This window comes from Pinus tabuliformis, chromosome 9, assembly GCF_031772625.1.
Source record: "Pinus tabuliformis cultivar Carrire ecotype Pingquan chromosome 9, CPIR1, whole genome shotgun sequence".
NCBI lineage: Eukaryota > Viridiplantae > Streptophyta > Pinopsida > Pinales > Pinaceae > Pinus > Pinus tabuliformis.
The window spans coordinates 1,664,517,172-1,664,533,865 of NC_142307.1; the positions used below are offsets into that span (position 1 = coordinate 1,664,517,172).

The 16,694-nt window shown below is 36.6% G+C and overlaps 1 pseudogene; it reads left to right on the forward strand.

Moving 5' to 3' along the window:
* The first annotated feature begins 14,549 nt into the window (after positions 1-14,549).
* Positions 14,550-16,177, forward strand: LOC149155259 (E3 ubiquitin-protein ligase PUB23 pseudogene; annotated as a pseudogene).
* Positions 16,178-16,694: the final 517 nt, after the last annotated feature.

Genomic DNA, 16,694 nt, shown 5'->3' on the forward strand with positions numbered 1-16,694 from the left:
TTCTGCTCATCACCTTGTTGTAGCGGCTACAACCACGCTCCAAAATTTTTCCTTTGCCTATTTTGGAGCCTCCCTACCAACCTTCACAACAACTTTTTTCTTCGTCAAGTCCTCAAGATTCAATGTCTTTCTTTCTCAAAGGCAGCCTTTTGATCATAGTTTGATCTTTTCCTCCATAGGTTGCTCACCCGGACTTGGTCCAGCTACAGGCTGAGTAGCTTCCCCTTGAAAATTGTGCATTTCTAGAGGGAAACCAGCCTTCCCTCCAGAAATTGCGCAATCCTCTGTGACAGCTTGCTGGGCTCTAGGGTTGCGCAATCCTTCCAGTCAACCCTCCCAATAGGATTTGCGCAAATTTTCCCACCAGCAAGCTATTCAGCCCAGGATTGTGCAAATCTAGGTAGTAGTCAGCTACTCAGCACAGAAATTGCCCAAATCTCCTGGGAAACCAGCCCAGCTCCCAGCTAGATATAGGCATTTTTCTCTAGCAGTCAAGCATTCTCTTGCATGTGGAGCTAAGTTGACCGGTTCCCTCCGGGATTGAGAAAAAATGACTTACATGCATGGGCTACTTCTCCCAAGGCAACATGCAAAGGCATCCCTTGTTTCAGGGATCTATGTTTAGCAGTTGGAAGTTACATGCAAAGATCATTTTAGAAACCTCCCACCAAGTGTCGCTTCCCCTCGATTTGCAGCATGTGTGTCCAAACCTTGATGTTATCAAAACTCATAAACGAGATGCTACATATCTCATTCCTCACATAAACCTTGTAGCTCTAACATCCCACATCACATCTAGGAGTAGTGAGCATATTCAGCTCAGCTGTTTTGGGGTAAGCTCACTTTCCATGCCTTGTGCTGCATTTCTATCGCTTTTTGTGTTTTCTCTTGTGGGAGAATCATTTTCTTGATTTCTTTGAATGCTTGCTGTCATTTACATGTATACTAGTTTGTCTTAGCTCTATTTCAATTTTCATTGCTATCTCACTGCTATCCAATGCAAGAAACTGTTTTGCACGAACATTCGCCCAACTGGTGAACTGCCTCACCCACATGCATGTTAATCTTCTTGCTAAATCCTTCATACATGTTTTGCATGAAATGTTAATCACTTCTGCTATCACTTCGTGTCGTCATGCATTCATTGGCTTACTTGCTTTCAGTTTCCCATTAACAAGTCGGGCCAACCTTGGCTTAGGCTCTGCTTTCACCAAGGTTGCATTGCACAATCTAGGAAAGGAAGGCTCACCTTCCTCTCCATATGTGCGCATTCTTGCCAAATAATGGTCTCTAGGACTTTTTTTGGGAATTTTTGGAGGACAGCGACTGCTTGGCCCAAGAAATTGAACAAATATGTCCCTAGGCCAACAGTCATTCCCGGAATTGAATTGCACAATCCAAAATCCCAGTATCTAGTAGCCATACTAGATTGTGCATTGCGCAGTTCCAGAAACCAGTTAATCTCTCAACAGGCCGAACTGTGCCTTGTGCAGTCTTGGCAGTCGGTCTCCCGACCTCCTGGCTGAAATTTCACAACCTTCATAATCATTCACCCAGGTATGTTGCAAGTCAGTTCTCATGTCCATTCTGGTTTTCAAATAAATATTTACTTCTATGAGTGTTTCCATGTCTCCAGGTATCACAGGTGTTCATCTACCTCTTCACAATATAGGTACAATGGCTTCCAGGAGAGTAGAGATGAAGACACCGTTTAGAGCAGACTTGGGGCTGCAGTCGATCAGGTGTCTATGAGCTTGTCCACTCACGAAGACATCAAGTTGTTTGTGGACAAGGACATCAAGTATCAACATCACAGCGAGCAACATCATGGACAACAACTAAAGGTAGCATACCAAATGTAGTGAATGCAACGAATGAAGTGAACACAATGAATGGAAGAGGAAGGTTGTTGATAACATAAAGGTGGAGAAAAGTTGCAAGATCATGTAGATCCACTGATAATGAAAGCAACTTTAGAGACTCAAGCTATGAAGTGACAACACAACATGAAGATCACGCGAAGGTAGAAGATGGAACAAAGAAGGAGTTTCATGTGATGAAGAAACAACTCAAGAAGAACATGAAGCTGCATAGACAGTCTAATGAGTTGCAATAGGAACAAGAATAATAGTGGGTGCAACATGCACTCATGGATGAAATTCTGCTAGTACAAGTTAAGGATCCATCCCAACAGCTGACACAAAGTAAACATGGTCAACAGTCTTATTGATCTTATGCAAAGGATCCAACAGCATGCATGTCGTTGAGGACATGCACGTAATCCAACCCATTCAACACACTCACCGAGGTGAAGACAAGAAGCAAGTCCAACTTGGTCTGAGCATGCACTTTGGCAAGTTGATGCACATGACCACCAGTACACACTTGAAGATCAGCACAGACACTATGCATTAGTGTATTTCCGGTTCAACCATACCCAAGAATTCCATGCGCATGTTAGCAAATGAGTCAGATGAAGGGGCCGAACCAATGCACCGGTTGCAACGGAGGAAAGAGTTCACTTTAACAAGATGTCACCATGAGATACATGCACACCATCACACATGACCAATCTTGGCATCATCTCACCAGCTTGACCATCACAACCATGTCAAAGAGTTGGTCTCACCACATCAGACCGAGTGTCAGTGGTGTCTTGCAAGGCTTGCTCAAACCAAGTTGTCTCACATGAGTACACGTGCATTGTAATGTTGAGTCATGTCAAGTTTAATTCGAGTTTCAACAATTGGATGTAACAGTGATAGAGTAGGTGAAGAGTCATGAGGGTAGTTGAACTGTCACAAAGGGGAATGTCAAGGGTCACCCCTCCTTTCGCTATAAATAGTCCCTCATAATTCATTTTATGGGCTTTTGGTCATCCAAGCTTCTACTAAGACTATCTTGAAGAAGACTTGGACTGTATTGCAACGCGCCTTGGCTTCTCCATTGCATGGAGATAGTACATCTCATTGGAGGAGCAAGCTGATGTGGCTGTAACGTTCCACTATTGGGGCTAGCAGGTTTACATGGTGTATTGTATGATTGTGACTTACACTTCTTTAATAATAAGAGCCAACACATTTTCATGCATATGTTGTTATTGTAGTTGGACTGTTCTGGTTGCCTTAATGATATATGTTGTTTAACTTATGTACTTGTGTATGAACTTATTCACATGCAATTATATGAATCTTGTTGTTAATGTGTTGCATATGTTGTTAATGTTGTCACCGTCTATGTCAACTGCTCTGTCGGACATTAGGCAGACCTTTCTCATGAATCTTGCTATATCAACCATCACACTCGTCTTGGACTAATCCTTGAGTGTTGTTCAGTTGTGGTTTCCGCATCTGAATGGATTGCTCCACCGGAAGTTGTGCATGTCCTTTGTTTGGTGTGTTCCTAGCCGAGTTGGGACTGATCCCTTTCAACCTGGAACTCACCTTCACCTTCCTCTTCCTTCGAAAAGTTGTAACCTCTCGTACAGATTCCTTTACTCTTTGCATCAATCACACCCTTTCTACTGATAGAGTTATCTTACTTGCCTTTGTACAACATCACGGCCAAGGCATTACCTTCCGACTCACTGCTAGGACTCCTACACCAAATGGTTTGAGGTCTAATTGGGACTACCTACCGGGGAGATCCCCTTGATACCATGGCGGGTCCAACACCATCAACACACCTCCAGGAAGAACTTGGAGACCCTCATCGTATTGCTTCTCTTTTTCTAACTCTTGCTTATCCTTATTCTTCCCACTCACTTCCCCAAAATTCATAGTATCCTCTTCTATCAGAGTATCCTTCATATGTGTCTCCAACGCATTGATCCACTTCGTGGACTATTGTTGTATCTGTGCTAGGAAATCATCGTCTGTGACTAAATATGGTATGTGATGTGATGTATTCCTTGTGTCCCTGCTAGCCTGTATGTAAACCTTCTGGAGCTCAACCTTAAACTTTGTGATAGAGCTATACTACTTGTATAGGTTCAGTGAAAGGTGAGGGTGTTAGTTCACCAACATGTGTATATCCATTGCCAATCTATCCTCACAAATGCATCACTCTATGTGTTTCAATGACAACTTTCCTTTTTAACAGTCATATTTTCCTGACAAACTTTGACGCATCCCATATTGTAGCAAAGCAACCCTTCTTTTGTAAATGCTCCTACAAACTTCGACATAATCTAGAATGTAGTGAAGTAACTTCGTACGTCAAAGCTTTGTCTGCAGCGTAGTTTATAGCCCAGTTCCCACTTTCAACTACTAGTGGCACTCAGACTTTTCTCCTTTCCTTAGAGCGAAGCTGTAGCGGCAGGGTTGTCCCTCTAAAGCTTTACACGAAGATTAACAGGAATCTTCATGACTCCTAGATCTCCTATTATAACCTTCATCTCTTAAAACATGGTGGGAAATAGTTCTTGATATTCATCAAGTAATTATGTAAATTTAATGATTGTATCCTCATCCCAGTAGTCTCCTATTGTTACAAACTTGGGTTCCTTCTCTGATCCTATGTTTACCTTCTGGGTATTCAGTGGCCTTGTTATGTCTGGTACCTCTAGATTAGGTCCAGTTACTCAGTGATCTCCTTACGAGTGTTCTATATCAATGTTACGATGATCTTCTTATTCATCTGAAGTAAGGTTATAGCACTCCAGTGCATTTTCTATATGCATAGCCTACTCAAGTTGCTTCCATGTCTGTGGGGTTACATTCTCAAATATCCTCTTCTTGACTGTCTCAAGGGCCAAATCTTTGTATGGGAGATCATCCTTAAAGCTAAATGTTAATATGAATCCATAAACCATGTCTGCCCAATTCACGATACCATGTTGAAGCTTTGTTTCTAGGGATAAGCTCTTAAGGATTGTCTCTAATGTATGAATGAATCCATGTACCCATCCTTGTTGTGGAATATCCTTCCATGTTATAGTGCATAATTGGATATGCCTCTTAGGATAAGCTTCAACATCATATTTTATCTCCATATATGTATCTATTTGTCCAAACATTATCCCTATCAGTCTTCGACAGTTCTGCCAACCTCCTATATTATTCCTGTGTGTATTCCACCATCTAGCAGGGATAACTTTCAGGGCTATATCCAAGGCTAACAACCCTTGATTTTTTGGAACTTGTTCTTCATAATTATCAAAAAAAGTATTTACATCACCTAAGGCATCATAAGAAGGTAGGTTACATACCTTAGATATCATACAAAGAACTGATTTGGTAATTCTTGCACAACACCTTGTGGATACTTCATGCATCCTATTCTGCTAGTTCTCCAACTCTTCTTCTGAGTTTTAGGTACAAAAACTATCATGCTACGAACTCAAATTTCCCTCTATAGTAGGGCTAACACAATCTTGTTCTTTCATTGTCATTTGATATATATTGCCTATGTCAGCTACGCAGTATTCATCTTTGACTAGTTCTATATATATTACTCCTTCTCATGGATCGAAGGGAACAATTACTCTCATATTGTTTCCTTCAAATATCATCTATCTCTTCTACAAATTAATTATGGTCATATTGTCAAATGCCTAGTCAATTCTGAGAAATACAGCATAAGGGCTACTATCATCGATGATCTCTATTACTTAAAATTCAGCAGTAGTGGAACTCCTTAAATATACACTGTGACACCTGGTATTCTTCCTAGCAGGAAGATATTTTTCTGATTTTCCATCCTTAATTGAATAGGAGATCACTGTAGCTTCGGCTTACCTATTAATCCCCACGTCTTCTTCCTCAAGACATTAGCATCAGATATAGAATGTTTTGATCCATCCCATACTCTCCTATCTACACACTAAGACTCATTTCTCTTGTGTTGATGCAAATTATTGGCTGCACACATCTCACTTCGCAGTGTTTCTTTAGTTGCATAGAATCTATCAACTCCTGCAACCCTTGTACAACCTTTTGATCTCTTAACAATTTCATGCAAGTACACAGAAAAGACTTGAAAATACCTACTTGATTTGTTGAATCCTGGTCTTGTGTCAGAGCTCAATTTTGTGTTAGGGATCGGTTCTGTATTGAAGTTAATGACACGTCACAGTTACTTTTCTCATCGGGCTTTGGTTGTGCATTAGAGGTCAAAGCTCCAACATCCATAAAACTTCACTTTTCTTCAATAAATTCTTCTTTTTATTTATGAATATAAAAACATGAACTTTCTCAATAGTGTTTCTCACTCATTCACTTTCAGATTCTTTCTTTTCATCTTCTTTATCACTACTAGTCACAGCTCCACTTTTAGTGACAATACTAATTTGAGGTTCCTCGGTCCTCCTTTTAGCAGTCATCATTTGGATATACTGTGTCGGTTGTTGATTCCTTTTTTCTGTCATATTTTCCATAAGTACAAGACATTATTTAATTACATGGTCAAAGGATTTAGAGTACTTACATGTCGTTGTGGGGTTCTGGCAGTCTCTCACAAAATGAACTGGCTAGCCGTAGTTATAGCAAATGATCTGTCCACATCCTCAACTAGCTCCACCATCTCAACCTCTTCCTTAGTAATTGCCTTGACCACTATGTTGTCCATTTTCCTCATGTCCGTGCTCTTCTTCGTGCATTCTATAAGTTTCCGCTCCGTGCCCCATCATTAGTTCATGAGCACAATAATAATTCTCATCATATCCTACTAATTTACAAAATTAGCAATATAGATTCCTTGGATTTTTTACATATTTTTGTAACAAGTAATAGTATTTTGAACGATGTTGGCCTCTAGTCTTACATATTTTGCACCACACACTAGATCCTACATTTAAGTGATCTGATGTCCCACTAGTCATGTAATTCCTAAAGATAGGACATTGCTCTTTAGAATGGCCCTCCGATATGCACTTTGTACACCATACTTCTTCTCTAACTTCTTTTCTTTTATTGGTGTCTTGTGTGTGTAGGGTTAGGTTTGCCAACCACTTACGATTTTGTTGTATGCCTGCATTAGTATCTCCTATAGGCAAAGCTTCCATTTTGATCACAATCTGTAGAGCTTCAACTTGAATTTCTATCTTTTGTTGCATCAATGGAAATTTGATATGTGGTAACAATGTAGCTATAAAAAATTCTTGATGTTGCTGCACATCTATTTCAAAGCTTACTTGATCCAATAACACCTTAAATCTTTGATCGAACTCCCAAAAAGACTTAGTAGGTTTCTATTTCATCTCTTTCAACTCAGTGATGCACTCCAACTCATACTTTGACTTCTTACACTCTCTTATCAGTGTTGTTTTAATATCTGCATTTTTTTAAAATTTTTATTATTATTATCTTTTTTCTGATTATTTGAATAATTGATATACCATGTCAATGCTCTATCTCAGAGTGTGGTAATGATTTGCACTTTATTTATATTCTCATCATTGATCTACTTCATTGTCCATACATCTTCACAGAAAAGAAAAATAGTTCCAGATCCTCCAATGCAGTTCCTTTGAAAATGGGTTGCTTAATATCATGAGCCATACTTCTTCTTGGAGGGGGGAGGGGTATGAGTAAGGGGAGGAGGATGGGGGTTAGGACGGGTAGGGGGAGGGGGAAAGCCAAAAAAACCTTGGATATTACTAGATATTGGCCTCTGCGAACTCTCAAGCTGGAAGGGTGAATATTGTGAAGTTACCTAGGGCTTATCAATGTGGTTTTCTTCTCTTTCAATTTTAGATCCACTCAAAAGAGGACTATAATCAGTCTCTACGAAGGTCTTCGGGTCTTTTCCACGAGATATATTTCTAGTATTTACTCTATATCTCTTTCCACTTCATGTTACATTGATCTCTTTCTCATATTTATTCTCTCTTCTTCCAAATATAAGTAAACTAGCAATTTGATTGCATCCATAAAACACCCTTTTCACACATAAGCATCTTAATCGAGAGTTTTAGATATTTTAAATACTTACCTCGCCTTCCTTTGAAGAATCTTCTTTCTGCTTCACTATAAGGCATGGTCAAGTCTACAACAAACTCAATAATGAATCCTCCCAAGATCCTATCAATCCAAAAATTGACAACCCTTGAATTCCTATTGTGAGTCCTCTTGAGTTGATGTATCAGTTCAGGAGTCCACACCATAGGTTCTTCACTCGTAAAACAATTCTTTCTTTCTGTCAACCTCGATATCCATTTGTACATCTCAACATGAAAAGAACCGAATAAAATGTTGTATTGATCCGTAAAAATATACTATTGTAACCATGATTTGGATGTAAGATGAGGGTTTTTGTTCTCTTGATCCACAAATTCTTGCTCTTTCAGTTCTATCCAGTATTGAATCTCCTTCTCTGATGGGTACCACATCGACATATCCCTCAAACAGATGTTGATCCCGACAACGAAACCATTTGTTGGCTTGATTTGGTCTAACCTAGGTTTAATCTATACCTCAGCCCAACAAAACCCTTGATCATTGGCCCTTTCGGCAATGACCTACAAGCAGATTGTTGTCTCACGTGAAGTTACTATGGGAGGATGTAGAACCAGGTTTCTCTAGCCTTGAGGGACTAGGAGGTGTGGTATTATTATGTTATCTTATTATTAGAATTTATAAATCCCTTTGCTGCATTAGATTAATCAATTAAACATTCCATATAAAATGATAAACTATGATTGTGATGAAGTAAAATGCAATTGTAATAACTACTACTCTACAACAGCTAATAAGCAAATATACACATAAAAACACCAAATTAACATGGTTGACCCGAGTGTAGGGCTACTTCCAGAAGAACTCTTGGTTACTATAATGAATCTTTGAATAACAACCAGTTCTTGGTCTGTGCACTTAGCTGCAGACTCTTCCCTATGCCTCTACGCACTAAGTTGCAGAGCCTCTCCTTTGCTACCAAATTATAGATCACAATAATTCACGCATAACACTGATATGGATAAAAACTACTTGATACCTCTTCTTATTATCTCACCCTATATATAATATTGCATTGTAGGGTTACATCATCAAAATACCATGGTCAAAATACAATTGACTCTTTAAATCAAGCAACTATGGCCACCAAACCCTTTGATCCCTTAGAAAGTCACACACTTTTACAAAAAGGAGGGGCTTCGACCAACCCCGAAGTCCTTACGACACCACACGGTATAAATGTGCTCTGCTACATGCTCCACTCCGCTGCGTGCTCTGCCCCACAATATGTGGACTCTTTGCCAAAATTTAGGCCAAGTTGGGTCGTGCCCAATAGAAAGACCATCTACCCCCAATGATAAACTATTGTCCAAACATGGCTTAAAAAAAAGCCTAAATCAAGAATAAAATCAAGCTCAATAACCAACAAAGGATCCCACTCTCTCATTATAGTTGGTTGATCCAGGGAGATCCACTAGATTGCGCTTAGGGAATATCTTAATTATATAGTCAAGGAAACTCTTTGTTGCTCAAGAAAGGAAAATAGGTGCAAGAGGAAGGTTACAAGGAGTTAGTTGAATACTAGCATAAATGTGTTACTTCTCAAACGAAAACACAAAGTCTCACCAAAAACCTCTCTTTTATAAGACAAAATTTAGTTCACATTAGTTGGCAAGAGAAACCATTACCATACAATTTTATGATTCAAGATTTAGCCTAAGGATTGTTCATGAATATTTCTAGTCACTTACAGGAATAATTCAAATAAAAAATTTAGGATTTTCTCTTAGGAATAATTTTGAAACAAATATTTTTGGATTTTCTCTAAGGAATATTTACAAATAAATTTATTTTAAATTTAAATTGGACTTGCTCCTTGATTTCTTTTCTAATTATAATGTATTAACTCTATTCAAACAATTTGGAGGACCAATTTTGAGAGTAGGTCTAAGCCATTGTCTTAATCTCCCTACCATGTGGTTCTCTAGCTTTGAAGATTCTACCATTAGTAGAAAATGGTGGATTAGAGAAGAAATCATGTTTCCATTCCCAGAAGTGTGTCTTCCTCACTAAATCAGTAACCAAGCTACAAAATCTATACTAATAAGGTAAGATATATCTTCGAACAATATCAGATAAAATGACAAGGGGAACATATTGTTTAAGTATGCAACTATAATTTCCTCCTTTATCATTAGACAGATCTTGAAAATTTTGTGAGGGGCACAAGTGATATTGCAAATATATAGTTTAATAGAATAGTGATGACTATTCCGAGAAACTAGTTTTCTTTAATTGGGATGATAGTGTCCTTAAACTATGTATTCTGCATGGAGTAAGTGAGAAAATGTGGCATTATGAATTACTAAGTACTAATGGTTTGACATTAACATATGTTGTATGAATCCATGCAGAGGAAGATAGATGGGAGGAAACCACAATATGTTAGTGCAATATGATTATAATGCATGCAATGAAACCACACCATGTTGTATATAACTTTATACACAATAATAATAATAATAATAATAATTATTATTATTATTAGTAATTTTATTTCATTTGAATGATATAGATATAAAGAAAATGTTTAGGACCACTGGATTCCTCCTCCAAGTTCTCCTAGACTCCTTGTGTTAATTTGTATTCCACACCATAACCCTTGTTGGTTATGTGTCTAACAACCCCCCTGTCCCCTCCTTAATTTGAATGAGTGTATGTGAGTCCTAGTAGACAGATGATGACACTTGCTAAGGGTTAGATGCGATCTTTGAATCTCATGACTTGAGGAAGATCTAAACCAAATGGGTAATAAAAGTAGAATTATTTTAATAAATTGTTGTTTAAGTGTGACCACCAACTCTATAACTTAGCTCTAACACTTAGTTCTTCTAAAACATTTCAAAATTTGGCTAGAAGTTGATGTATTTTTTTATTAGTAGTGCTCACAAATGGAAATTTGAATATGACTGCAAACTATTGGAGGATGCTTTTAGGGCTTAGAAATTCCCAAAACATTTCTAATTTATCCTGGAGATGATCTCTTATGTTAAGTGGAAGTTCTCTCAATTTGAATATGACCATAAACTAATGTTGCTTAAAAAATAACTGAAAAATGAAACACACAAATGGTTTTGCTTTTGGCTACAACATTAATTCTAACTTGAGGTTTGAGACACTAGTTCTGCTTGTGTATTAGGCTCACATGTACATGTTTGATTCATAGGTATTCAAAACAATAAGCCTTTTTGTCAATGGATTTTATCATTCCTCCACATTATTCTTGATTATGTATGAAACATGCATGTATCCTTTGAATAGTAGCTAAGAAAGCGATAGTCAAAATCAATAATATATGTGCATCTATTGTTGTAAATATTATGATAATCCTTAACCCTAGTCTCTTGAGAAAAAATATTTTGACATGTGCTAAAATAAAGTATATTCTTAATCCATGCTCGTGTCTGTATTTTTTAGCTAAACGAAGACACCAGTTTTTACATACAAACCTAGAGAGAGTGCTCATGAAAGTACGATTTTTTCTATTCAATTGATAATTCAATTTTTTTGGTGGTAGGGAATAATTGTCATCCTTTGTAACACTTTTCAAGGTTCATTTTTTAAGAAGGCAAAGACATATCAATCCCATGTAGTTCTCCATGAGGCTCCTTGAATTTCACCATCATGGGCTTAATAATAAACATTTTCGTAGCTATTTTCGTGGTTGTTTCACTATGGAAGTCAAAATATCAATAAACTAATGACCATGACTGAGAATGGGAGCACACTATGTCATAAAGCATGCCATTGATTCCATATATAACTCAAAAATAATTAGTGGCCCTTATATTTAAGGTTTTTTGGGCTTATTTTGCAGAATACAATCTAAATTATGTGATTTGTCTCCGAAATGGTGCCAAATTCAACCCTATTTCTCCAAGGAAAATCCAAATTCCTTGTATAATAGTAGAGATCATTAGCTATAGAAAACACTATGCTTTAATTATGGATCTAAGTGATGTGCGATTGATATAGAAAGTGGCTACTGTGATAAGCAAACTAATTGGTTAAGAGTGTAGAGAATGGATATGATAATGAGGATTCCTCGAATGATAAAGAGAAACCTTCTATTATCTTTGTCAATCGTCACAAGGGAAATGAAATTCCCTTTGCCACTCATGAGCTCCATCAAGAAGGTAGAAAATGATGCATTGTTGTTGAACCTAACTATCTTGAATAGAATGGTTGCATAGAAGGTGATGTCATTGATAACAAAGAGCCACTGGAAGATATTACTAGAAAATAAACACGTTGAGACAAGTACCTTAGAACTAGGTACATAAAAACAAATGATTGTGGATAGAGATAAGGAAATTTCAAATATGTAGACAAATGTAACCATGGAGGTGAGGTGCAATAAATAGCAATAAACACATAATAGTGACAAAATGCCAGACCTGGTAAGGAAGATGTGAAAAGATTTAAAGAGCACCTAAGTCTAAGGCTAGTGACTTAAATTGATGGCTTTGATTCGAATGTCTCGTTGTAAAAAAAGAAGAAGAAAAGAATATAAATACATTGTGTTTCATTAGAATAATATAAATATAAATACAATGTATACAACCATTGACTTCATATTCTACACCATAACTTTTACCGATAAAACATTTAACATAATTTAATTTTAAAGTTATAACTAAAACAATTACCAAATTAATGTACATACTCTACTTCATTAAAAAGCAATTTTATAAACTCCTTAAAAAAATACATATTCCTAATATTAATGGACTACAATTACAATATATATAATAACAAAATATATATATATATATATATATATATATATATATAGTTTTTCAAAATAATAATAATAATAATATTTAAAAGTAATAAAATTAATTAATTTTAAAATCAACTTCCAAAAGTTTATAATTTTTCAAAAAAACTTGTAATTTTCCACACAAATCTAAAGCTTAATAAAATAAAAACAGCCTTAATGCTACAAGATAAATCCGTTGAACAAATAATGATATACGATGCATTTGAAATTACAATAGAGTTGTATGCATAAATGTATTGCGACCCTTCTATAAAACACTTTCAAGGGATGTCATGCACAAGGTCTATGGGGAGAAGGTTTGTGAAATCAGTGGGTGGTTCTCAAAATCCAATTACAAATAGCAGTTTATGCAATATGTTTATGCCGCTCTGTTGGAATTGATGTGCTCCATATTATTATGTTTCTTTCTACATTTATTGGAATTATAGAATGCTTCTCCCATCTCTGCGTTATTAGTCACACGGAGGATCCTCATAATTTGATTTCGGGGATTTTGATCTTATTATTATTATGGATAAGGGATTTTATTGTGGAATATCAAGTCGTTTTGGTTTATGGGAATAGAGGGAGATAATGTTAATTTGAATGATTAGTCTGTAGTTTTTCTTAATATAAAAATAAGTTCAGTTTTAACTTTTTTTTAAGAAATATAAAGTAAAGTTTAATTTTATTTTATTTTTGTTTATTAGTTTGTCTGGCATATTTAGAGTTAATTATTTTTGGTAATGAGGGCATATTAGCCATTTTGCACTGGCTAACCCAATTCATGATATAAATGGCTTTTTTTTTATATTTTAAATTAACCATTTATACATATTAAAAAAAAATTAAGAAATTATTTATCATTAAAAATTTATATTTAATAAATTATATAAATAATTTAAAATATATTAAAATTTGTATTTATTGAATAAAATTAAGTGTTAAAGATTTTTTTGATTAATTACAAAATTAAGATTTGATAAACTTTTAAAACCATCTAATATAATTAATTCTCCGAACAAAAATTAAATCTAATCACACATTTTTTAATTACATAATATGTTTTTGTTCTTCAAAATTAAATTTTAAATACATACAAAAATTAATTCCATAAATGATCTGTGAAACGCTCAAATTAAATAAGATTCATGCATAAAATTCATGATTCCAACACAATCCTAGGAAATTTCAGAGACTTAATTGAACTAGGCGGCATAAAATTTTAACTCGAACAATTTGTTTAACTTTAATAAAAAGAGAGAATTCCAAAATCTCCACATTTTAAGTAATCCATAAACTACTATCCCGACACATGAACTAACTGTTAAAACTCGATTGAATCAAAATTATGATAGTTAAACTCTAAAATGCCGAATTTTCTGGTGGCAAAGACCTTAATACGTGGACTTAAGAGGATTGATCTCTTAATCGTTTTCAATGCTGCATTGCGACACGTTTTTAATGATGAGTTTGCCTTGGTTACCATCTTACTACAGTTTCAAAAAGTCAATATTCTGATATGTGTGGTTACAGTTGCCTATGGACTGGACTGGATCAAACACTTACAGTCATTAGTGTCTGCGTTGAAAGCTGAAATAGTCTATTAATTGGAACGTGTGGAATTGCAGTCTATAGAAATATTTGACCGCGTGACAGTTGACTACAGAAACCTTGACAGCGCGAGTGCATTGACATTAACAACTGTGCAGCAAGAGAAACCATATAGTCATAGACGCTAAGCTTCAATTTATCTCGTCGATCTGAATAATTCCATGTATTGATACCAAGCCTGCCTTGATGTCTCGTCGATCTGAATAATTCCATGTATTGATACCAAGCCTGCCTTGATGTCTCGTCGATCTGAATAATTCGTTGTATTGATACCAAGCCTGCCCTGATGTGTCGTCGACCTGAATAACTGGTTATCTCGCTGTATTGATACCAACGTTACTATGTTAAGCTTCAATAACCCACCACATGATTGTTCGGAGGTGGAGGTGCCTTCATACTTCAGGTGCCCCATATCGATGGAGCTTATGAGAGACCCCGTAACCGTTTCCACGGGCTTGACGTATGATCGGGAAAGCATAGAGCACTGGATTTTTTCGTGCAACAAGAAAACATGTCCTGCTACCATGCAGCCGCTAGAGAATTTCGATTTAACTCCCAACCACATGCTGCGTCGCCTCATTAAAGGATGGTGCGTTGCAAACAGCTCCAAGGGCGTAGAGCAAATCACCACTCCCCGGGCGCCCGTCGACTCTGATCAATTCTCCGTGTTACTTCAAGCTGCACTCAGATCTCCAGCAGTCGAAGGCATCAGTGCATTGAAAAAATTGCGGTCCATTGTGCGGGAGAGCGAGGGAAACAGAAGGTGCATGGCGGCGGCCGGTTCGAGTATCGTTCTTGCATCTCTGATCAATTCGTCTTGCTGCGACGAGAATGGCAATGAAAAGTTCAGGGCTTGTGAAGAAACTTTGGGTATATTGCATCTGCTTCCTATGACCCAGGAAACTGCAAGATCTTTGTCAGAGGCAGCGTGCATTAGGTCCATGGCCTTTGTCTTGCATAAGGGAAACAATGAAGCTAGACTTCACGCGGTCGTTTTATTGCAGAAGGTTTCCACTTGGATATCTGATTGGGAATTTATTGGCAGGGAAAAGATTGATATTTTCCAAAGTCTCATAGAGATCATAAATGGTGAATCCTGCCATCAGGGAATCGTGGCAGCCTTGGTTGTGCTCAGAGCAATATGTAAAAGGTCCAGAAAGAACAGATTAATGGCTATAGAGAAAGGCACAGTATTTTGTCTGATTGAATTACTTCCAGAGGCCGAGAAGCCCAAGTGTGAAAAGATATTAGATCTGTTGGACATGCTAGTGGACTATGCAGAGGGAAGGGCTGCCATGGCTGATCACCCGATGGGCATTGCTGTAGTCTCCAAGAAGATTATTAGGGTTTCAGAAATTGCCACTCAGAAAGCAGTTCGAATTCTTTGGTCGCTTTGCATATATTCTTCAACTGCGTCGATTCTTCGGGAGGTGCTTCAGTGTGGAGCTGTGTCTAAACTTTGCATGCTTCAACAACTCAGTTGCGCAGAGAAAACGAAGCAGAAGGCGAAGGAGGTATTGAGATTGCATGCAAACACTTTTAGAGTCTCCCCTTGTTTTCCGTACATAATGAGACCTATCATGCACAGTTTCGAAATTTGAACCGATACACCCAAGCAATTAAACAAAAGGATGGCTTGAAAAGAGAAGGCATTTTCGTTGTTATATCAATTTTATTGAATGGGTCGGACATTAATAGTGTTACTTTAAAAAAAACAGAGAAACTTGCCGGCCCATAGAGATTCGATCCGTATGAGCATCGTTATTGTTATAGTCATGTATATAGGCATTCCTATTTCGAAGAGGGAGAGTGCAAGATTAAATGCTATGGATATTTCAAATACTAATGATCGTTTTGGGAAGATATTTGATTATTATGAGATTATTGACGAATAATATCTTTAGCCAACGAAGTTGTTAACAAGGTCAGTGGAGTGTGATATCTATTTACACTATGAAAACTTAGTCATCATCCTCTTACCAAAAGAAATTATAAAATGATATTATCATTTACACACTAAAAATTTTGACAGCACAAAAATATTTATTACAAATTATTGAAAAAAAAAACATTTATTAATATAAAAAGATAGGAAAATAATATTGTTCTTTGACAACATTATATCCTTTTTTTCTTTTTTCACAATATTATATTGATTGAGTATGCATATAACGTAAATACGTCAACATTTATCATTTTACTTACTAAAACATTTATCATTTTACTTGCTGAAATTAAATTCCATTGAGAAAAAAATTATCCCTTCCTCCTAAATACCCTTAATAACCTCAATTAACAAAATATTAAAATAAGTGATTTAACAATGGAGAATTTCCAAGCCGGTAAAGGGCTTCATATCACGT